General features: G+C 42.2%; 1 pseudogene; it reads right to left on the reverse strand.

The window, feature by feature from the left end:
- Nucleotides 1-1,297: 1,297 nt before the first annotated feature.
- LOC144783369 (uncharacterized) overlaps nt 1,298-23,056 on the reverse strand; it is a 65,092-nt pseudogene continuing 43,333 nt past the window's right edge.

A 23,056-nucleotide genomic window follows, 5' to 3' on the forward strand; every position in this document is an offset into this window, starting at 1 on the left:
TCTTCTCTCTATTTTTAGAATGCTTTATTATTACACTTTGTATACTCTTCCATTGCTTGGATTGATCTTCAGATGTTTATCTTTATCTGATGTAATTGCCTTTTGTTATCTAACGTTCTTCAAAAAAGCATTTTTAAACTTAAAAAAGCTTCATTCTCAGTCACACCCCATACTTGAGTGGCAAGCCCAGAACTCAACCTGGTTTGGGCATCAGAGAGGAGTTTATTTTATTTGAATATGTTTGATATTTGCTGGAAGCCTCCTCTTTTGATCCTTCTGTCTATGAACTGTTATTTGGAGATGGGACTGAAGTTTGTTGGATTGGCGGGAATATGTTTTTTAAGATGTTCTAAGAGTTGAGGTGAGCAGGTGAGCCAGACTTGCCACAAGATTTGACAATGCCTATGAAGGTTTCATAGGGCTAAGGAACAGAAAGATGCATCAATGCTGGGAGAGATGTTTGTATAACTGTGATGATCTTAGAATGGATCACAGCTTTGTGTGGGTAGATGGCTATTGCTTTGGTAATGAAGTGTACTGCTATTGTATTCTTGAGTGGTTGAGTAGGTGGCATCTGTGATGGGGTTCCCTTGGTGCGAACACCTCATGATGATCTTGTGCTGTTCAATGCAAGGATAGGTAGAATTACTGGTAGATGCCAAATAATGCTCTCTCTTTCATTTTCCGATGGGTACCATTTATGCCTTTGAGTGACACGAGAGCTACAGCTTGTCATCTCCATCATACACTTTCTTCCATGATCTGTCATGACCTTTGCCTTTGCTTTGATTTCCTTGAAACTTGTATTAGCCAGTCACAGAAGAACTGTCTTACAGAGGGCCTTACTGTTTTGTAGGTATCCCAGCATTGAGGGTTGAAGTTAGTCATCTATCAAATAAATCTGCATGTATTCTTTTGGCATGTCTTTTCCCGGCATTGATGTTCTCCTTATTGGCCCCTTCTGTGTGTCTCACTGCCATAGCCTACTCCATTGCCCAAACTGTCATAGGCCCTGTTAAAATGTCACTTGCAGAAATAATACATCTCACTCCCTCTCGAGTCAATTTCCTGCTCTTCACTATCATATTCCTCATTCACAAGGACCAGAACATTCCTCAAATGAGTCCTTTGTCTGCTTCAACTCCGGTGGATCTAACAATATTTTCAGCTCCTCCAAAATCTGTGCAGGACTTCCCGGTTACAGTGAGAATTGGTGACCATCTTGGGCACGGTCATTAGTATTCAAACCACACCCAGGAAAACATTCTCCTTTTGGATTTGAAGACTGTGGATATCTTCAGCCCTGGAGTTTGCTTCTGTCCTCCCCGTTACATGGTTTCTGGATATCTTCATAGTTCTTTGCTGCATCAGTGCAGCATCGGTCCTTCACAATATCAATGCAGCACTTTATGTGGAAGAAAAGAAAATGACACATAAGTAAGAGGCACTGAATGGCAGCCCCCAACTACAGCAGTGCAAACTAATACCCAGCTAAGACCAGTGTCGCTCTATGGGTAATGCCAGATGCCTTGTGGATAAAGTTAAGAGGTGCTAAATAGGCAGGTGGTGATTAGAGCTTCTATTTTTGAGGAAAAAATGTGGGGCATATTTACAAGGAAATGACAGTGTGGGGATTTGCAGCAAATTTTGCAGCAATCCACCATTTCCAAAACGCAGGGGTGCGCCGTATTTACCCCAATACAGCGCACCTATGTGTTTTCCTTAGCGCTGGTGCTAAAATAGCTGCCTAGCGCCAACACAGACACCCGTGCACCATAGTCCAAGGGTCCCTGCGTTGCAGTAAATTATTGTTTATGTGCAGGAAGGTGTCCCTTACTGCTCATAAACAATCAATAATAGCGATTTGCTGCTTCTATGTGTGCCGCATTCTGCAGCACACACAGAAGTAACAAATTGTCATTATTTAATGATTCTTCATGTGCAGGCAGGGACACCTTCCTGCACATAAACAGTCAATAATGGTGTTTTGCTCTTTCTATGTGTGCTGCAGAATGCAGCACATATAGAAAAAGCAAAAACGAGGAGAAATAAAAGTATTTCTCCTAGTTGGGTCATTCTAAATCCTGCTATTGCATAGCATTAATTTTTAGCACTTCCTCAGATTTACAGATCCTTGTAAACCTGAGCTAGCGTCAACAAGCAATGGGTGTTGCAGTGGAACGCCCACAGCAACACCCATTGCACTCCACTTTCATGCAGATACGTGCGTGAAAGGGTCCCATATTGACAAAGTGGTGTAAAAGTGGCTAAATGGCACTTTATAAACAGGGTGCAGCGCATTGTGCCACCGGAACGTCAGTGAAAGTGATGTTCCGGTTGCGCAATACCCTTGTAAATATGCCCCTTTGTTTGAGGAAGTAGGAGTTAGATTCTGTGGTCATGCAAAAGTTTCAGATGCTTCTGTGAAGGTTGGGTTGGAAAGAGAGAGTTTACATATTAGCAGGAACAACATTACAGCCATGTGTGATAGCGTGGATATAGCTAATAGTGACTCAAATTCTTCAGGTGAGAACAGTGAAGCGCAAGTGTCAGTGAATGATGCTGTTCATGTCGACAACAGCAAATCCATCACCAGTTTCTTCGGATGTGCCGCCCTGTACATTGATGTTATATTGTGGAGGCGAGTGCAAGGTGCTAGGACAGATTAGTACCATGCGTCCTGTAATTCGATGACAACCACACATGCCTCACATCTCACCATGGAGTTCTTCTCTCAGAACTTGAGAGTCGTGGGCAGGCAGCGAAGGAGCATTCAAGGTTGAAGATCTTATTGTAGAGGGTCATATTTGATTTGGTGGCGTTAATACAGAATAGGACTCAATTTTGAGTGAAACAGCAAGTCAGTAAACACTGAAAAGTGCGAATCTGGAACTCCTTTCCGCCTCAGCTCCGGACCACCGCCTCCGCCCAGGCCTTCAAAAGGGACCTCAAAGTTCTCCTCCTCCAGAGACACCGCCAAAAGTAACTCACGTCCTCTCTGTTATCTGAAGGAAGACCTCCGACTACTGAAAATTTCCTCTTTCCATGACCATGGAAGTGCCTTCCCAGTGTGTTCTTGTGGTTGGAGTGTTTGCCTTTTACTGCAGTATTATCCATGTCTTGTGTTTGGTACCCTCTTGCAACATGCACTCACTACTTTGCCCTATTAACACACAGTTTTCTACCTCGTTCATGTTTTTACCTTTGATACTTGCACAAGTACCTCCTTTGCCTACCTAACGTTTGTTCTTGTGCCTGAGTGTCTAGCATATATTGCAGTTTTATACCTTAAATCATACTTTGTTTTCTCTTGTAACCTGCACACTTGTCACTTTTTATTCTTGTGCGCTTTTTACTACCTCATGTATTTTTGGTTGCTCACAATTTTTACTACCTCATGTAGTTTTGTTTGCGCACAATTGTCACTGTACCGTATGTTACTTAACGTTTGCTTTTGTAATCTGTTCTCGTGTAATGTTTTCATCCTGTATCATTTCTGTTCCTATTGTGAAGCGCTCTGACACCTTCGGGTAAAGTCCGCGCTATATAAAATTGCATAAATAAATAAATAAAATAAATAAATAAATTCACCCAGAATCCAACCTTTGTAGTTTACAGAAGTGGTGTGCCATCTTTCCCACAAGGGGTACATATGCTGTTTAGACTAGAGCAAGGGAAAACACCTTATATGTTCTATCCATGAATTCCTCCTTTTACCAGTGCTGCTTAAAGACACAGGGGCAGATATATGAAGGCCTTGCGCCGCCGGTGCGTCACTTTTTCCCATGTTAAAAATGACGCACCGGCGGCGCAAGGCCTTCATAAATCTGCCCCACAATACTGTCGTTTATTTTGCAGCCATTAAGGCCCTGACTCCGTATTGTACAGGAGCTAAAGTAAAATTGCATACATGTTTACTATTACCGCCTGGTAAAATTGCCCCAGTACTATACATTCATCAGTAAAACCCCATGGAATGGGGAATTGGGGTAAGGGACTGATATTTCTTGATGTAAAACTTCACAGAATTACGATTCCTTGCAGTTTTACTGCTTACTTACCACTTGCTCTGAGCAGGTGGTTAATCTAAGCCTGGACCTGTTAGTAGGGTGGGGGAGGTGGGTGGGAATAAAAGATTAGGAAACGGGAAGTTTTTTTCTTCTGAAAAAAATGCGGAATGAGTCTTGGCTGCTGTCACATCCAAAGCCTCGTGTGATTTATCCAGCCAGAATTACCGGCCAGACACCAGACAAATACAGGTGAGGAAAAACCAAAGTTGTCATCATCAACCAGAGTAAATTAACATATAAAAGCATGCGTTAATTTCGCTTCACATAACTTGTAATCAGGGCTTAATTGTTTTAACTATTTCTAGAGTAATACATTCCCTGATGATACAGTGCAGCAAACACAATTGGTGATTGAGCGGTATTTGCTATTCTACATCCTCTTTCCAGGACATACAAGTGGACTCCACCATCTGTTCATGAAAAAAACTATTTTGGAATATAACCCTGATTATGGAAATGGTACACATGCTTTCAATACAAACATGCTCATCTTTAATAGGACATTTGGCAACCCTTTCCCTAATATAAGCTGAAATTGTTTCATAATTCTGCAATGCAGGCTACTATGAAATAACAACTCTGCTGTATTTGGTTTTTGTAGAGATTTATAATTCATGCTGAAATATTGCCATCAACTATTTTCGAACTTTAGACTTAATAGGAGAGCAAATCACATAACAAACTTCTATTTGTTGAACAAGTGGCCCAGCAGGTATACTTATAGCCTTGGAGGACACACTGAACAGACAACAGTATTAAACTCACTAGGTGCCCTTCCTCGTTAGGAATTTATTATAGGGCTGTGTGGGATCTTGCCCACTGTCTATTTCACAAGCATTATGAACTGTAATGTTTTTTCTAAGGATCTGTGCCATCACTCCCTTTTGACATAATCAGGCAAACATTCTGTCATATATCACGGGTACACACAGTATTAAAACTTGCATATAATCAAAGACCCTTTAAGCTCTCAGTCTCAGTACACAAATTGGGCCTGATATACAAAGGTAAACGTACACTTTTTTGTAAGTTTACGATTTTTTGCAATTCACAAAGCAATTTTATGAGTATTATTGTTACGATTGCATATCTTTCTATTTTCAGAGACTCCACAGTCGTAAAGATACTACTCGTAAAAATCATTTGTGATTTGCATCAAATCGTAAACTTACACAAAAATGTAAGTGTGTGTTCGCGAATCAGGCCCGTTAAGTGCCAGATTTGGGGTCGAGTCTCCTGTATATCAGGCTCTCAATCTGCCTGCTCTGTTATGAGTGGGGCAGACTGTCATCTTTCTGACTGCAGCGGCCCTTCTGTTTCATGATCTGGGACCCCCCTCGAGCTGTGGGGGTTGGATATCTAACCTCCTGGTGGAGGGACTTGGTTCAGTGCAACAACCCATATTAGAAATCCAGTTGGACTGTGACCCACACACAACCTACTGAGCAATACGGCACAGGTGTTCTTTTTCTGGTCACAATTATTCCCTCTAGATGAGTTCAGGAACACAATGGAACTCTAAACTCAACAAAACACTAAGATTGTGTCTACTGCATTGCTCATACTACTCCTGAATGGTCCTGCTGAAAATGGGCAGGGTTGCCTCTAGTCTGTACTTGCAGGAATATGGGAAGATAGGCTCCATCTTTAACATCCTCTGAGACTGGCCGGTAATACATGTTTTTAGGTGAAACTCGCGGTTACATGCGAGGGGTGGTAGGAGGGGACTGATGAGCTTAGCAAAGAGATGCATGCTTAATGTATGGGTGTAAGTGAAGGTAACTATATTTCAGAAGGTGGGGATGACATTGGGTCTGCTGGTAGCAAAAAGGAATATTGCAAATGCCTGGGAAAGTGGATCCTCTCTGGATTTGGATACCAGAAAGCCAGATGAGGACTAGTGTATGCTAGCGATAAATAGTGATCTATGAAGGCAGGGGCTGTCCCAGGATATGGGAAGAGATCTGGAGCAACTGGAACTCCATCATGGGCTGATTAAGACTGGAGAGAATATGAACTGCAAACCTCAATCGACTGCGGGGGCGCTCCCACTTCAGCGGAGGCCCAGGAGGCCGAGGAGGGGGGGAATGGTGATATGGGGGGGTAAGACTAGGGGGTCCAAAGATGTCCATAAATGCAACCATTGTGTATGCAACAGTGAACGTTGTAAATGTCACGGTTCCATCTGTGAAAACTCTAATAGAAAGATGTAAAAAAGTAGCACTAACGGCTAGGAGATACACTTTAAATGTTTATTTCTAAAACCCCAGTTTAATGCATATGATACATATGGTACCACACAGAATGAGAGCAAGAAGTAATGCATGACATAACCAGCAAAAACAATAAGAGCATTCGTACATGGTTAGTAAGTTCCTAACTTCCTAACATCCAATAGCTACTTCAAAGCACTATACTAAGAGTAGGCTTTCCTGTTTTCAGTTTCTATTTTTGGTAAATTCTGGTGGGGTTTTTTCCAGTGTTTTCAAGTGATTTCAATACCTTAAAAAACAGTGGTTTTCAGTGGTTACACATTTTCGCGCCATTAAAAGCTACAGAAACAGTGTTTTTCCGGTGTTTATGGAACTTTTTGCTTTTACTATTGCTTTCTTTCTGCACTGACAGTGCATGGTATATAGACAGTGTATGTACAGTGTAAATGTCGTCCAAATACATTTTTACAAACCAAACTTATCATAGTATACCATACAATACTTCAGTGAGTCTTTGGACGTGCACACTCATTCTTTCCTTCCCATGTAAACTTTTATCTGTGAAAAGGCCCTTGAGACAGGCAACGCCAAATTAGCAAGTATACAAGTTGCTAACTCTGGCCACTGACATAACTTTCCATGCCAATACTGGTGTACCTGAAAATTGTGATTCTCTGCGACAGGTTCTGCGACATATACGTTGAACTGGGTGCATATGCAATCAGAGTTATTGAAGAGGTAAAAAATGAGGCAGCACTTTTGAAAACTGCGGAGAAAATTTCCCTTTACAGAAGGGTTCTATAACTTGTGCAGAGTACTACAGTGAGGCATCAATGACTTCAAATGCCATGGTTGGTGAAGGGCTATTTTTCATACATTGTAAAATAAACGTTTCTGAATTGCTCCTCAACATTTCTTTGCTTACCAAGTGGCAAGCACTCTAACATGGAATATGTTGCAGTGCCAAAGACACTAAAGTGTCACCTAGCCTACTCTCAAGGAGATGTTTCACATCTACACCAATTATGCTGAACACGTGGTAGACAAGGGTGTTTTCAGACTCTAGTTTTTGTATTATGTCCACTATAGCAGCCATGCTTTCCTGTGAAAATCTAAGAATTCAGTAGAGTGTACTTTGTTTCAAATCACTATCCATATGTGATCGAAGATCCTCACATTTCTTGCCTTTGGCATCATTACTCAGCAAAATGTTCTGTAAACAGTTGCCACATGGATAATGTAGCATTCATGGCCTCTAGGAATGAGAGCCACCAGCTAAGTGACACAGTTGGGATGACTCTTTCTTTGATGCCAGACAAAGCACAAAATGTGAAATATTCGCATTTTAGTTTCTGTGCATAACAAAACAGTGCACCGGAATGGACTAAAAATTCAAGAGCATTCTTCATTAACTCTGAAGATTGTAAAGATGTTTTCAGCATACCATCTAACAAGTGGCAAGGATCTCTTACAGGGAAGCACTTAAGCTCAGGTATCGATTGTGAAAGGTTATCACACAAAATTTTCATGTGCGTAGCTGAATCACTGCAAATAACAACAAAATCACTCCAATCTTTGTTGAACTTTGTTAGAACTGTTTGCAGCAACATTCCAAGTGACACTGCGTTCCATGTTTTCCAAAAGTTTGGTGCCATATTTTCACCAGTATCCCAGATGCTGTGATTGCGCTCTTTTCACATATACCTGCCACTATACCTTGCATTAAATGTTTAAAGCCTGGGGTGTTTGGAAACTCACCTACTATCAATACTGACTCACTAGAAAAGGGGGCTCATATATCAAGGGTTTTACCCATTCTCTGTGGGTAAATGTGATGTTACATATTGTTAAAGATTCTCATGAAACCTAATTTTTTCCTATCAGTGAAAAACTCAAATGTAGCCAAAAAATCAAATATGATTTTGATATTTCCTGATTCTCTACAGTTTGTAAAATAAATAAACAACACCTAAAACATGCTTCTACCCCCTATATCTTTAGACCAAAGACCACAAAACTGAAAAATGGAAGAAGAAACAATATTTTAGTGACATCCCTAAACAACAAAACCCAAACAGAATAATCCAGTCTTTCTTACTGCTACCTATTATAACAAAGTTACATTGTATTGGCCTCTTCAGGAAGAAATAAAAATGGCTCTTTCACTCTCCTTGTCCTTTCTTTGAATGGCCAGAAACCGGTCCTTGGGTGCTTGATTCCGGTCTGGGAAAGACATGGCTTGGTAGTTCGGACTGGACTGCTCCCATGAGGTACAGGGTCAGAGCTGATTTGCATATAGCCAGTGTCTAACCCAGGGTGGTGTGGAGTGTAAAAAACGATGGATTTAGGCCCAGATCCTTGTACTAGGGTGAATGTATGACATTGTTCTACATTCTGTCCATCAACTGTGTTTTTTGCAATTTTCACCCCGAGTGGGCTGGGTTTGCTCAGACGTGAGTCCCAGGCTCTCCACACCACTGGAGTCAAGCTATCCAGGCTGATGAAGGCTGATAGCCAGAAACCGGTCCTTGGATGCTTGATTCCGGTCTGGGAAAGACATGGCTTGGTAGTTCGGACTGGACTGTTCCCATGAGGCACAGGGTCAGAGCTGATTTGCATATAACCAGTGTCTAAACCAGGGTGGTGTGGAGTGCAAAAAAACGATGGATTTAGGCCCAGATCCTTGTTCTGGGGTGAATGTATGACATTGTTCTACATTCTGTCCATCAACTGTGTTTTTTGCAATTTTCACCCCGAGTGGGCTGGGTTTGCTCAGACGTGAGTCCCAGGCTCTCCACACCACTGGAGTCAAGCTATCCAGGCTGATGAAGGCTGATAGCCAGAAACCGGTCCTTGGATGCTTGATTCCGGTCTGGGAAAGACATGGCTTGGTAGTTCGGACTGGACTGTTCCCATGAGGCACAGGGTCAGAGCTGATTTGCATATAGCCAGTGTTTAACCCAGGGTGGTGTGGAGTGCAAAAAAACGATGGATTTAGGCCCAGATCCTTGTACTGGGGTGAATGTATGACATTGTTCTACATTCTGTCCATCAACTGTGTTTTTTGCAATTTTCACCCCGAGTGGGCTGAGTTTGCTCAGACGTGAGTCCCAGGCTCTCCACACCACTGGAGTCAAGCTATCCAGGCTGATGAAAGCTGATAGCCAGAAACCGGTCCTTGGATGCTTGATTCCGGTCTGGGAAAAACATGGCTTGGTAGTTCGGACTGGACTGTTCCCATGAGGCACAGGGTCAGAGCTGATTTGCATATAGCCAGTGTCTAACCCAGGGTGGTGTGGAGTGCAAAAAAACGATGGATTTAGGCCCAGATCCTTGCACTGGGGTGAATGTATGACATTGTTCTACATTCTGTCCATCAACTGTGTTTTTTGCGATTTTCACCCCGAGTGGGCTGGGTTTGCTCAGACGTGAGTCCCAGGCTCTCCACACCACTGGAGTCAAGCTATCCAGGCTGATGAAGGCTGATAGCCAGAAACCGGTCCTTGGATGCTTGATTCCGGTCTGAAAAAGACATGGCTTGGTAGTTCGGACTGGACTGTTCCCATGAGGCACAGGGTCAGAGCTGATTTGCATATAGCCATTGTCTAACCCAGGGTGGTGTGGAGTGCAAAAAAACGATGGATTTAGGCCCAGATCCTTGTACTGGGGTGAATGTATGACATTGTTCTACATTCTGTCCATCAACTGTGTTTTTTGCAAGTTTCACCCCGAGTGGGCTGGGTTTGCTCAGACGTGAGTCCCAGGCTCTCCACACCACTGAAGTCAAGCTATCCAGGCTGATGAAGGCTGATAGCCAGAAACCGGTCCTTGGATGCTTGATTCCGGTCTGGGAAAGACATGGCTTGGTAGTTCGGACTGAACTGTTCCCATGAGGCACAGGGTCAGAGCTGATTTGCATATAGCCAGTGTCTAACCCAGGGTGGTGTGGAGTGCAAAAAAACGATGGATTTAGGCCCAGATCCTTGTACCGGGGTGAATGTATGACATTGTTCTACATTCTGTCCATCAACTGTGTTTTTTGCAATTTTCAGCCCGAGTGGGCTGGGTTTGCTCAGACGTGAGACCCAGGCTCTCCACACCACTGGAGTCAAGCTATCCATGCTGATGAAGGCTGATAGCCAGAAACCGGTCCTTGGATGCTTGATTCCGGTCTGGGAAAGACATGGCTTGGTAGTTCGGACTGGACTGTTCCCATGAGGCACAGGGTCAGAGCTGATTTGCATATAGCCAGTGTCTAACCCAGGGTGGTGTGGAGTGCAAAAAAACGATGGATTTAGGCCCAGATCCTTGTACCGGGGTGAATGTATGACATTGTTCTACATTCTGTCCATCAACTGTGTTTTTTGCAATTTTCAGCCCGAGTGAGCTGGGTTTGCTCAGACGTGAGTCCCAGGCTCTCCACACCACTGGAGTCAAGCTATCCAGGCTGATGAAGGCTGATAGCCAGAAACCGGTCCTTGGATGCTTGATTCCGGTCTGGGAAAGACATGGCTTGGTAGTTCGGACTGGACTGTTCCCATGAGGCACAGGTTCAGAGCTGATTTGCATATAGCCAGTGTCTAACCCAGGGTGGTGTGGAGTGCAAAAAAACGATGGATTTAGGCCCAGATCCTTGTACTGGAGTGAATGTATGACATTGTTCTACATTCTGTCCATCAACTGTGTTTTTTGCACTTTTCACCCCGAGTGGGCTGGGTTTGCTCAGACGTGAGTCCCAGGCTCTCCACACCACTGGAGTCAAGCTATCTAGGCTGATGAAGGCTGATAGCCAGAAACCGGTCCTTGGATGCTTGATTCCGGTCTGGGAAAGACATGGCTTGGTAGTTCAGACTAGACTGTTCCCATGAGGCACAGGGTCAGAGCTGATTTGCATATAGCCAGTGTCTAACCCAGGGTGGTGTGGAGTGCAAAAAATGATGGATTTAGGCCCAGATCCTTGTACCGGGGTGAATCTATGACATTGTTCTACATTCTGTCCATCAACTGTGTTTTTTGCAATTTTCAGCCCGAGTGGGCTGGGTTTGCTCAGACGTGAGTCCCAGGCTCTCCACACCACTGGAGTCAAGCTATCCAGGCTGATGAAGGCTGATAGCCAGAAACCGGTCCTTGGATGCTTGATTCCGGTCTGGGAAAGACATGGCTTGGTAGTTCGGACTGGACTGTTCCCATGAGGCACAGGGTCAGAGCTGATTTGCATATAGCCAGTGTCTAACCCAGGGTGGTGTGGAGTGCAAAAAAACGATGGATTTAGGCCCAGAAACCCATGTACTGGGGTGAATGTATGACATTGTTCTACATTCTGTCCATCAACTGTGTTTTTTACAATTTTCACCCCGAGTGGGCTGGGTTTGCTCAGACGTGAGTCCCAGGCTCTCCACACCACTGGAGTCAAGCTATCCAGGCTGATGAAGGCTGATAGCCAGAAACCGGTCCTTGGATGCTTGATTTCGGTCTGGGAAAGACATGGCTTGGTAGTTCGGACTGGACTGTTCCCATGAGGCACAGGGTCAGAGCTGATTTGCATATAGCCAGTGTCTAACCCAGGGTGGTGTGGAGTGCAAAAAAACGATAGATTTAGGCCCAGATCCTTGTACTGGGGTGAATGTATGACATTGTTCTACATTCTGTCCATCAACTGTGTTTTTTGCAATTTTCACCCCGAGTGGGCTGGGTTTGCTCAGACGTGAGACTCAGGCGCTCCACACCACTGGAGTCAAGCTATCCAGGCTGATGAAGGCTGATAGCCAGAAACCGGTCCTTGGATGCTTGATTCCGGTCTGGGAAAGACATGGCTTGGTAGTTCGGACTGGACTGTTCCCATGAGGCACAGGGTCAGAGCTGATTTGCATATAGCCAGTGTCTAACCCAGGCTGGTGTGGAGTGCAAAAAAACGATGGATTTAGGCCCAGATCCTTGTACTGGGGTGAATGTATGACATTGTTCTACATTCTGTCCATCAACTGTGTTTTTTGCAATTTTCACCCCGAGTGGGCTGGGTTTGCTCAGACGTGAGTCCCAGGCTCTCCACACCACTGGAGTCAAGCTATCCAGGCTGATGAAGGCTGATAGCCAGAAACCGGTCCTTGGATGCTTGATTCCGGTCTGGGAAAGACATGGCTTGGTAGTTCGGACTGGACTGTTCCCATGAGGCACAGGATCAGAGCTGATTTGCATATAGCCAGTGTCTAACCCAGGGTGGTGTGGAGTGCAAAAAAACAATGGATTTAGGCCCAGATCCTTGTACTGGGGTGAATGTATGACATTGTTCTACATTCTGTCCATCAACTGTGTTTTTTGCAATTTTCACCCCGAGTGGGCTGGGTTTGCTCAGACGTGAGTCCCAGGCCCTCCACACCACTGGAGTCAAGCTTTCCAGGCTGATGAAGGCTGATAGCCAGAAACCGGTCCTTGGATGCTTGATTCCGGTCTGGGAAAGACATGGCTTGGTAGTTCGGACTGGACTGTTCCCATGAGGCACAGGGTCAGAGCTGATTTGCATATAGCCAGTGTCTAACCCAGGGTGGTGTGGAGTGCAAAAAAACAATGGATTTAGGCCCAGATCCTTGTAGTGGGGTGAATGTATGACATTGTTCTACATTCTGTCCATCAACGGTGTTTTTTGCAATTTCCAAACAAAAGATGGCGGCACGGAAGTGACGCTATGCTGGGTGGCTCTCGGCACGTTGGTACATGCAGGCACTACTCGGCAGCGGTGAGGAATGAAGGAGAGAGGATGTATTCAGGGAATCAGTTGCTGCGCACGGCACCAAGAAGACGGTAAAGTGTGTGAGCAGTAAATTAAATGAATACAAAAAGTAACTTTCACCACTTGCCTTAAGGTAGTCACTCCAGCACAGTAAAATAAAAAAATGCAGGACAGAAGCTCCGATGACTGGCGTAACGTGCAACTGAAAGTGAAAGTAAATAGGCTCAAAGTTAAAGTCTGTAAAGCGCAAGCATGAACAGCGCACAACATAAATTCCATACTTCTTGAGCGGGTTGCACCCACAAATGAGAAAAGGCAAAGCAGGCAAGGTGCTCACACCACAATTGGCAGAATGGCAAATTAGATCTCCAGTACACTTGGCAATATACAAACAAGGAGGCTGTAACTTGAGAGACCTCTGGAAACTTCACCAACGGTAGGCACACTCCCTAATCAGAACGACAGAAAGGGAGGCAGGCAGGTGAAGATGTCACAATAACTAGCACAATTGATTGTAGCCGGGAACAACTCATTCAACGTAGCAGGCAGCTGAAAAAACTACAGGAGAACGAGCAGGAAAACAAAAGCAGGGCCTGGCACAAAGAAGTAGGGGCGACCGTTGGAAGGTCAATGGTGGGGCTCAGTGGTGCTAGTATGCTATAAATATATTTATCATGTAGTTTTAAAATGTTCTTTACCTTGTCTTAAAATTCATAGGTTGTAGTTTCAAGGGATTCTTGTAGTTGCCTTCTTCAGATTACAACATTTGTTCTCCATCAGGTACTCATAGATTTTTCCAGATTGTCACCAAATGTGGCAATGATAAATAGTAAATAAGTCCATGTAGCTGAGGTGTAGATCAATGAAGCAGGTTTATTTATGAAGATCATAGTTGGTATTGAAGGTAGAAGTAGATCATAAGGTGAGCCCCACCAGGAGCAGCTCCCTTGCTGCTCAGCCCATACTCCCATCTGACACTCATCCACCAGGCATCCCCAACATTTCATTACCTCACATGCACCAGTATTCCATAACACATCCACACTAGCTGAGCAGCAAGGCATAGAAGCAGGAAAGATGCATAGCACTGAGAACCTGATATCACAAACCTCTATCTACATGCCCATTAAAAGCCCTTGGGGAAAAAGGGGGTTTGGGATTTATGTATATAATAAGTTGTAATGCTGTGGTCCACTTTCAAATTGTTGGTGAATGAATACAAACGTTATCTGACAAACAGTAGGCCTATTTGGAACAAGTTGTGTTGAGCAAAGCCCTGAGGGATGTCTTTAAGTTACAAAGAAGGTACACAGAAGGATGGGATACCCAATCTACATCATGGTCAGATCACTTGCACTATGATAGAGGTGACAGCTAGAATAACAGGACAGAAACTGCTCACATCTTTGGTCTCCTGTCTTCCATACAATGAATAATTCTCACCATACATATGTGACAAGCTTATGGTAGTTAAAGGGAGAGCAACTATAAGGCATTACAGGTATGTTGATAGGTACCGGCGTAAGAATATTTATGTATTATACACAGCATTTTACGCAGAGTTGTATTCTGCTACAAGCAAATGAGAAGCTGGATTGTACATCTTGTTATCCAACCCAAGAGGAAAAGCACAATTTCTGACCTTTCTTATCACCTTCTCAAACTTCCTAGCTTGGTTGGATGCATTAAGAATCTTAATGCATCTGGGACTGAACCTAAATGGAAATATATTCAGCTGTGGGAAGACACATTGGACAGAGCACCCATCGATGAAAACTTGTGCAATTATTTTAAGGTGTAATAAAAAATATATTGCCTGGCAGTTCAAAACAAAGATTGCTTGCAAAATTATGAAGAGGTGGTCTGTAACATGAGATAGGCTGAAGAATATGTATCTCCATAAAAGTGGCTAGTGCTGGAGGCAATGATGGGGGGTGGGCGTCTCCATCATACATATATAGTGAAAGTGTTTCCAACTGTGCATTTTTGGATGGAGATCTTGGTGACAATTAGACAGATTAAGGGCTTTCCCATTTCGGAAGTCTTAAACCTTTGCAATGGGAGAAGGTGAAGAGAGCTAGTTGGAAACTTGTGTATTAACTGTTTATATCAGTTAAGCTAATCATAGCTGGGTAAAGGAAGTGAGTGGCAACCCTGACATTCGCGTTATGTGTTCTAAATGTATGGGAAGTATAATGACGGCAAGGCTACTCATTTTCCTGAGCAAAAAGCAAAGATAAGTTCTTACTGATATGGCTCCCTGTAGCTGAGTTAGAAGTACCTCTTCTCTTTCCTGGTTGTCCTATATTTTCTTTCTGGCGTTCGCTGTTTATCATGCATGCTTGTCTGACCAACTGGTGTGTACTGGTGTACTCTGAACGTTTTGTCCTGTGTTCTTATCTCTGCTTGTGCTTGTATTACTGCGCGTTTGGTGAGAATTATGCTTTATTCTCATATTTTTCTTTCTCATTTAAGTGTTTCCTTGCAACATTTTGTTCTCCTTCAGCCTTTAACATGTAAAAATTAGTTTTTTATTGTTTGTTTCAGGGTTTGTATTTTGCATTTTCTTTTTATGTTTTACTACGAAAAAGGGAAAGATGTGTGTCATGATTTCATCTTATGTATTTATTGATTGCCTTCCCGTGATTTCATCTTATGTATTTATTGTTCTCCTTTTCATTAAATGGTTTGTGCTGTCTATTTTATATTACATTGATGGCAGCACACTCTCTTTGTTGTTGTTTTGTAAAGAGGGAAGATGTGTGGTATCTGGTTCTCAGTGCTATGCATCTTTACCGCTTCTCTGCCTTGCTGCTCAGCTAGATTGGATTTGTTATGGAATGCTGGTGCATGTGAGGTAATGGACTGTTGAGGATGCCTGGTGGATGAGTGTCAGTTGGGAGTATGGGCTGAGCAGCAAGGGAGCTGCTCCTGGTGGGGCTCACATTTTGATCTACTTCTACCTTCAATACCATCTATGATCTTCATCAATAAACCTGCTTCATTTATCTACACCTCGGCTGCATGGACTTATTTACTATTTACCATTACCACATTGTTTCCTTGTCATAAAAACCATAAGATTCCATGTGTAGGGTCTCCATGAAACAATCTTAATTGGGAGGGCTTCAAATGCATAAGGAGATTGAAGGGTTATGTACATATTCAGTATTCAACCCCACCAAAATGTGAACATCTTTTGTCACCTAATCACGTCAGTCCCAGAACAGAAGTAGTATTCCATACATGACACACACCATTGTTGTCAAGGAAATATCCAGATACAGGGGCGAATTTATTATCATACGTTAGGGAGTGGCCTCCAGATCTATGAGTTCAGTCTTAAACCCATTAATCTTAAAACCCAATATCTCCCATAGTTCTGGCATATCCTCATCAGAGTTGGGAGAGATGTTTCCATGTCTATGCATAAATCCATGTCCAAAGCATAATATTATCTAGACAAAATCTATGAAAATAACAACCATGAAGAATAAATCTAGGAAAATGTCATGGAATCTTATCCGGAAGATCGGAGGTTCAATTGCCATAACAAATAAAAGTGGAAAGGGGCACACCCGTTGAGTGCCTCTACCAAACAAGACTGGACCCAAAAATATTCCATTATCCACAACTCTTAAGGATAGGAAGGTAAACCCCACCATAACCACGGAGATAAAATATATTGGTAAAACAAATCCTGCCAGTCTACACCTCACAAGGATTCAATCTACAATGTTGAATGCCTTTTCCGTATCCAGTGAGATAAGTGCTACTTTCTTCTTATGGTTTGTGACCTTTTCAACAAGATGGGTCAGCCTCCTTCTATTATCAAAGGTCTCACTGCTTTTTTTTTTTTTAAAACATGGAGCGAGGTCCATCAGGAAATTTGCAGGAAATGTAATCTTTATTGTTTAGTTAATTAAAACCATAACAATTTGATTTACATCACACAACCATCATTAAAATATTTAAGATTCTCTTTAAAAAGGAGAAAGAACATTTAGTAAAAGAGGAGTTAAAACTAAATTATTATCCTTCAGATCAAGATAAAAAAAAACAGTCAGGCAAAGAGTAGATCATTAACAGTTAAAATCTTCCTGTTTGTTTTTAGACGTTTCTCGAATGCCTGCAAGAACTTAACCAACTTGCAATGTATTTTGAGGGGCAGTCGCATGCAAGCCTCCAATAATGGCAGATCTACATGTTCTTAGCCTCTCAATCTGGAAGATATGCTTCAAAAAATATATCCGTTCCTTGGTCATCATCTTGCAATGACAAATTATATGTATTAGATCTTCTTTGGGGCTACCACATAGTCGGCATGTGACGGCAGCGTGCTGTTTCCAAGCTGGTTCCTCAGCCAGGATTGGAAATTTACCAAATCTCAATGCCATCAGCTTTTTCTTAATAAAAATGGAGTAAGTTGTTTCCAAATAGAATGCTGGTGTTAGTGATTTGTAACCATTGATCACAGCCCAAGAATGAGAACGATGGGAAAAAGTTTCTTTGTCCGTAACCAATGAGTGAAATTTGGCCACTTTATTTAGTGCCTGCTTTAATGCTGGGAATGGCAGATTTTTATCCCAAAGATTTATTGAGCATGTAACCTTCAAAGCATATGTAAGGAATTGATTTGCTTTTGACTTTTTGTGTGATTTCAACTCTTGGCATAGGTAGGTATTAAGATTATTGTCGGTTGCTTTTTGCTTAATCTGGTACCACACCTTAATGTATGAATATAGTCTGCCCAGCCTTTAATTTTTTAAGCCAAATTCACGTCGCATTTGCGCTGGTGAGTACATGATGGGTAGTCGAAGAACTTTTTTATAAATTTTATTTATTACATTATTTAGTAGGTCCGCATCCTTTCCATGCATTGCCACACTTGCATATGTCAGGGTGGGAAGAACCTTGTTCACCATCACAATTAAAAGAGGTTTTAATGATGGACCCTCCAATTTCTTCACCAGAGTACTTAGACCAAATATCAATGCTCCTGCTCTTTGCGTCAGATATTTCTTCTGGTCTATTAAATCAAGCTTGTCATCTATAAAAAAAAGCCCAGATATTTATAGTTTGAGACTTTCACTAACAGTTTTCCGTCTAACCAAATATCATGTTTTGATACACAACGATTGATTATCAACATTGTTTTAGTTTTTGTGACGTTTAAGGCCAATTTATTTGCCGACAGGAAAACTGGCGGTTCTTTTACTAATCTGGTTAGGCCCACCTTTGTTAGGCTCATGAGAACAATATCATCAGCATAAGCCAGGTGTGTGAGCTGTAGATCACCTAGTTTTGGAGGATGTGCATTACAAGCATTTAAATGGCCAGAAAGATCTGAAATAAAAAGATTAAATAAATGAGGCGCAAGGACACACCCTTGTTTAAGACCAATCGATGTAAAGACTTTTCTCGACAGCCGTGAACCATCCCCTATTTTGACTTGGGAACAGGTATCAGAATAAAATAACAGCAAACCCCTCAGAATATTCTACGGTATCTCCCATGTTCTCAGTTTCGACCATAATAGGTTACGATCTACACTGTCGAAGGCGGCTTGAAGATCAATGAAACACAAGTTCAAGTCCTGTTTACTACTCATGCACTTTTCCGCTATCATAATTATGGATAGGATATTTGATGTTGCGCCAATCCCCCTTCTGAACCCTGTCTGGTTAATGGGGATCAGCTCTCTTTCACCTGTCCAGGTAACCAGGTCGTTTAAGAGAAGCGATGCAAAATATTTTGCCTCAACGTCCTGCAACGCTATTAAACGATAGTTAGTCGGGTTTGATCTTTCACCACCTTTATAGATTGGCATGAAAATGGATCCTTGCCAGCTTTCAGGTACTCTGTTGCAAGTTTGCACATCAGCAAACAGTTCGGCCAGACGTGGACCTCAGAATTCTGGTGCATATTTGTACGCCGCTTGGGGGATGCCGTTCGGGCCTGGCGCCCCATTAGATTTCGCTTTTTTGATTATTTTAATTATCTCTTCATCCGCGTATGTATTATTCTGGAGCTCAGAACTTGATGCGTTGTGAAGATTACTAGTTGATGGCTGACTCCCTTGATCTTTAACAGTGCATATTTTATTGTAATATTTTGAAATAGGATCATCGCCTGGAATTTTTGTCAAAGTATCAGTAAACTTTGTGGCAAGAAACGTAGCGCACTCGGATTCCTGCACATTAGATGCAAGTGCGTTACAGGGTCTTGTTAGCTGATTTATTGTTTGCCAAAATATATTTGTGTTCTGAAGTTTTGAGCTGAAGATTAGTTTGGACCAAAAGCTCTCATTGGTTATCCTTTTTTGTTCCCAGACCTTATTTTTATATATGTTTCTTTGCGCACGAAAGGTGACCCACTGACATCCACCGCGGTCAGCAGACTGCAACTTCTTACGAGTTCGTCGAAGTGACCTTCGCAGCTCTTGTAACTCTTTCGAAAATGTTCTCTGTGATCCGTCTATTCCGGCTTTTATGACAGGTGGCTTCATATTTTGTTTTAGTTTTATGAGGAAGAGAGACCATGCATGAATCGCATTCATTACTGCATTCCCTATACCATTCAGTGTATCCTTCATTATCATAAACCACTCGTTTTCATTTGTGTTGGACCAATTTATACGTTTCAAATTGACAGACCTTAGTTGACCTTCTAGTATATATGATGGTTGCAATCTTTCCTTGTTAAGGTTGAATTTGGTGTGCTGCATTGCATGATCGCTCAACAGAGAAAACTCGATATGAAAACTAATTACTGAAGGGATTAATGAAAGGCAAACAATTGTAAAGTCCAAAGTTGATTGAGCATGTGGACCATAGTACGTTTTACTAGGGGGTTGATCTTCAGAGAACCTTCCATTCAGTACACGCATACCGAGAAATTCTAGTTCTGACACTAATTGGATTGCTAGTTGGTCCTTCTGTGTTCCTGCTACACCTTGTGTCTGGTGAGGTACACCCCAATGGATGTTATCAGCTGTTAATTTATCGTCTTCTTCCAGAGTGAGAATCAAGTTGGAATTAAAGTCGCCAGTGATTATAATATTAGATAATGGGTCTGTAGTACGTAGGTCCATGATTGCGTTGCGCAATATTGCATTCTTTGTTTTTTTCACCCAAAATTTGGGTTGCGTATACTAGTTAACCAAAATTTTTGACTTGGTATTGGTGGTATTTTGATCAGTTAGTTTAATTAATAGGATACTTGGATCTGGGGATTGTAGTTGTTCCAAGTTAATTTTTATAGACGTTGACACATATACTGAGAGACCAACGATGGCACGGCCATAGATCTTGCATTTTTCAGCTGCTACACTATGATGTTTAAACCCAACAAGAGCAATTTCTTCTCGTAACCAAGTTTCCTGAAGCGCAATTATGTCACATCCGCTCCATTCTTCCAATGGTGTTCCTCCTTCTAACAATCTTTTTGCACCTGCTATGTTCCAGAATAACACATGTATGTCCTTGTTAGTATTTTGTTTCTGTTTACCTTTAAACGGTCAGATATTCCGTTTATCATTTAACATACCAGGAAGCCATTTCCAGTTATCCTTACTACTTTGCAATTCCCCATTACACAGTTCTGTTCCTACACATGCAATGGGGGCTTCACTTCTGCCCTTTGCGTTATATAGAATTGAATAGACTGGCTTTTGAGTATTTGGAAGAGCCTCATTGATTTTCCTAATAATTTGAACGCCACCTGACCTCTTCAATGGGGGCGGGTAGCGTGGTGAAATTGGGTGTGATATTTGAATACCCCAAGTTAGAAAAATGTCAGATTTCCCCATAATTGCTTCAGCTATTATCGGTGTTTTCCATGTTGTCAAAGTTTGCTCGGTTGATGTGTCATTAGGGCCTTTAAGGAATTGAACCAGCTCAAGGTCGGTTGTTTTAATTTCTTTTAGGTCCTCAAATTCAGCCAAAAGCTTCAGGATGTTGCTACTCTTCAATATGTCATGGGCTCCCTGTGTCTTATACTCTGGAGACCAAATAATTTTATGCAGCTCTGTGCCGGTTTTAGGGCTAATTGACCGTGTCACGATGCCGGATTCCTTCATTACTTGTGCCACGTCTGTATTCATTACACAAAATTTTAGAGATCCTTGTGCTGAGGTACTTAATGACTCTACGGAAACTCCTTGTTGCTCACGGTAAAGAGTATCCATTCTAACTGGAACTTCCAGATCAGTTTTCATTTCAGTAGTTGAGACTGAAATTGCCTTTGCCCCTTCTTCGCTACACAATGACCGTTGTGCATGGCTGATTAAACTATCTGGAGCGATATTTTTACCTGCTTGCTGATCATCAACCTTCAGTTTGAATGGTATTGTTTTCAATGTAATGCCACTTTATTGAAATTGCCCCTCCTTGTTATCATTATCCGAGCATTGGACTGGATCATCAGAGGTCTTGATCTTATGCTTTACTGCTGACTGTGTGCACTGTTCACCAATTGTATTGCACTTTTTGACAAGAGTTGGTGTGGACAATTGATTTGTGCCAAACATCCCAATTCGCTGTTTTTTTGCAATGAGTGAGGGATTGGCCAGAGTGCTTATTTGTTGGAAGCTTTTAGGGGCATTTTTTAACATCGACTCTCCTCTGTTAAACATATCATCGCTTACTATTGGCTCGGAATGACTTTCACCAGTGTCAGCATTTTTAAATGATCTTTGGTGCAAGTTAGAAAACATGTGATATATTCCATTACCTAAGTTTAAGACTGCCTCACTTTTCTTGTTTCTAGCTTTCCTCTCTTTTTTCCTTTGTCTTTTTGTTAAGGTTTGCTTTACGGACTCAACGTTTCTGGACTCTTTCTCGGCTATTATATTGGTGACATCGCTCGTGTTTGACTTTACAAATGCCAGATTGTCCTCAATGATGGATAACGCGTTTGAGTGATTTTCATCATTCCGTATGTTTACTTCAGATTTAGGACTGATCAGCCCATCCAGCTTGTTGTCCGCATTTATCAATCTTTGATTTAAGGTGAGTATCTGTTCTAGGATAATAGGAAGAGAGCTCAATTTGTCCAAGACGGGTCCACAGGGGCAGGAAGATTGAAATTGATATGTATGTGCTTGTGCTTGTGCTCTATTTATTAAATTATTCATATTGTCCAACTTTGTGTTTATCCCTGCAATATTGGACGCAATAATGTTCATTAAATCGATTTGTATGTCCAGCTTATCAGATTGCATTATCAAAGTTGATGTTGACATTTGCAATGCTTTTAAAAGAGGGGCGGCCAGATTCACAAACGCCGTATCTATTTGGGATTTAGACATAAGTTCCTCATTTGATGGTTCCTTAAAGCTTGAATTGACTGTTGCCATTTGTACCTCCCTCTGGCCCATTGTCCTTTGTGAGTGCTCAACATGGCACCGACTGTCCAAATGCTTATTCTCTTTGGGACTCTCATTTACTACTCCCCCCACTAACTCTCCGTTGCCTGGACAATGCTCATCCGGATCAACCTTCCCTTTATTTTTATCAAAAGAGCAATTTGTGATTGGACAGAAGAGGGCCAACTCATCCGGACCCGGTTCCATTAGAGCCGCGCCTTCGTGCTCCAGATTTATTGTTGAGTATGTTTTAACTGAGCTTGGATTATCAGTTGTTGGAGTTTTTGAATACTGTAGTTTGGATGACATCATAGGTTTGTCCTCGGGGGTAGTGTTTATTAATGCTGCTGTCGTTAATCCACATTTTTTTCCCCCAAGGACCTGTTATGTTTTCAGTGATTTTCAAATGATCAGTATATTTAACGGAATCACAAGTGTCGCTAGTTTGAAAGCTTTGACTCCCTAGGGCTGTTGTGGAGGTTGATGTTGAAAGGGCTTCATTCGGTTTTACCTCCACATGGTCCCCCGGGAACGTCATAATATTGGGGGCGATAGGAGATGATAAGCCCGGACTCCCTCCGTTGAGGAGAACATGACTGTCCCGGGGTCTTTCCGAAACTGACATTGCAAAAACAACAAGTTTTTATTTAGAGTAGACTTTTCAAAGAGGGAAGCAATT

The sequence above is a fragment of the Lissotriton helveticus genome, chromosome 9 (genome assembly GCF_964261635.1).
Source record: "Lissotriton helveticus chromosome 9, aLisHel1.1, whole genome shotgun sequence".
Taxonomy (NCBI): domain Eukaryota; kingdom Metazoa; phylum Chordata; class Amphibia; order Caudata; family Salamandridae; genus Lissotriton; species Lissotriton helveticus.